General features: G+C 41.2%; 1 long non-coding RNA gene across 1 annotated transcript; it reads right to left on the reverse strand.

Annotated features, from left to right (window-relative positions):
* Window positions 1-334: 334 nt before the first annotated feature.
* On the reverse strand, window positions 335-1,836 carry LOC149493559 (uncharacterized). Its single transcript, XR_016322713.1, has 2 exons — window positions 1,516-1,836; window positions 335-696 (listed from the first exon to the last, which is right to left on the reverse strand). It is a non-coding gene; the product is annotated as an uncharacterized LOC149493559 (long non-coding RNA).
* Between the last annotated feature and the right edge of the window lie 445 nt (window positions 1,837-2,281).

Raw genomic sequence — 2,281 nt, forward strand, 5'->3', positions numbered from 1 at the left:
TTTATTCCATAGAAGGATTTTTGTTTAAACCATCTCCTAGCATCAGTAACTAAATCACATCTCTAACGAACAAGGATGCAAATTTTAATCATTAAACAACTTGACTTCAGTCTGGTTGCGAACAATGCTGAAGGGAAAAGCAAGGAAGACAATGTCAAGACATGACAGGAATTACTCCGCAGTTACATCTAAACTTATAAACTTATGCTCTGATACCACCTTTGTCACGACCCGTTTCCGTGGGCCGGACCGGCACTAGGACCCAGGTAAGCTTAAGGCTCCCGAGGCCCGTAGTAAGCCTAAATTATTCAATCTGTCTACATGATTCTCCTAATTTCAACAAAACAGTAAGCCCATATGACTTAAGATATAAGTTTTATAAAATTTTCAAACATCTGGCCCAATATCAAATAATACATAAAATTTAACCAGGGCCTATTCACAATAACTCATAATTACAATAAGGGCTTACTAGTTTACCTACAGTTAATTGCACAATAATTAATTTATAGCGTAGTGCTAACAATAAGGCCCAATTTAAATACACAGCCCTATAACTGCGGAGTCAAAAAAAAAAAAATCTGATAAAAGAATAATTTATACATTCAAAATTAAATATCAAGAATATAAAGTTTACATTTATAACTCTGCGGAGAAGATTGCAGAGCTTCAGTCAGATCAACTGCTTCCTAGTACCTGGGAGGTTTGGAGAGAAGGGAGTGAGTTTTGCAACTCAGTGAATAATAATAAATAATACACACCACATACAGTCAAACAAAATGCACCCTAGTATACTGAATGAACACACAACAGTCAACCATATGACATTACATCAGCACCCACAAACAATATCACCTTCAAATAATCACATCACGTGGAAATTAGTCAGTGGAGTCACCGAACCCCCGATGAGCCGTCCTCCCACATGGCTCATCCTCTCACATGTGCACCAGGGAGCCGATCCCCCATACTGGCCGACCGGTCTAATCCTCACTTGACCAGCCCTCTCATTGTTTTTCCATTCTCTCTTTTCTTTTCATACCAACAGGAGGTAACCCGGTCGTCTCCATCAAATCTAGATCATCAGGCGCTCACAACAGGAGGCCACCCTGCGGGCTGCGATCAAATCTAGATTATCAGGTGCGCCCAATAAAGAAACCAACCTGTGGTTTTTCATATCATACAGATCATAGCAGTAGGTGCACACGGGGGCGCCGATCTCCCATTTACCCGGCTAACAGTAATCATATTGGATCCATATAACGGTACGGTCTCACAGTCCCATGGTGACCCACTTCATCCCAATTTCACACAAACAAATCACAATATATGCACAACACAATTATTCAAACAATTCTTTCAATGTACTGCACCAAATACATCAAAATATACAATTATGCAACATAAAATAAATATGAGCTTTAATATAAAAATATATATATGTATATATATAAGGTTTGTAAAAAAAAATGCTATGCAAATGCATGTTGATATGCATTATTTATTATTACTCACAGTGATGGAGAGCGAAGTTCTAGTTTTGATTCTGTCCTGGAGGAGCACTAGATGGACCCGGGCGATCTCGAATAAATTTTTTTTTTTTGTCGGATTTTTTGCTAGATCGAAAATTTTCACGCGTGCCGGATCGGAGCTACGCACATCGGGACTGCGAGCAAGTGGCGCGATCTATTGGACAGCAAAGATGGTGGCGCGATGAACTCGAGGAGCTGTGGCGCTGCGATCTGGCCGAGGATGACGCGCTGCTGCAGGCGGAGCCGCTGGCTGTGGCGCGCGAAGGAGCGGCGAGGCGGTGCTGCCCGCGATGGAGGCGGTGCGACTGGCTGTGGATCACGCATCTGCTGTTGCTGGCTAAGGTCGGCGCAGGCGCAGTCACATCAAGAAAGAAGAAGAGAGGAAGAAGAAAAGGGAAAGAAAGAAAGAAAGAAAGAAAGAAGAAGAAGAAGAAGAAGAAGAGGAAGGAGGAGGCGCTGCTGTGATGGTGAGGAGTAGAGAGGTGCAGCGCTGGAAAAAAAAGAAAGAAAGGGAATTTTCTAGATGGTTTGGGTCGAACCGGTTCGGTTCGATTCGATTCGGCCCAAATCATCGATTTTTAACTGGTTTTCAGCTTTTTCAATCGGTTTTCGATCCGGTTTCTCACAGTATTCGCACTAAAATATTAATATTAATTTACAGGCTGTCGGTTCATTAAATTTAATTGGAAAATTTTTGAAAATAAAAATTCGGGTTGTTTCAAAAATAATTTCCTAAAATTTATACATTA

The sequence above is a fragment of the Jatropha curcas genome, chromosome 9, assembly GCF_041381405.1.
Source record: "Jatropha curcas cultivar XTBG-Jc1 chromosome 9, XTBG_Jcur_1.0, whole genome shotgun sequence".
In the NCBI taxonomy this organism is placed as follows: Eukaryota; Viridiplantae; Streptophyta; class Magnoliopsida; order Malpighiales; family Euphorbiaceae; genus Jatropha; species Jatropha curcas.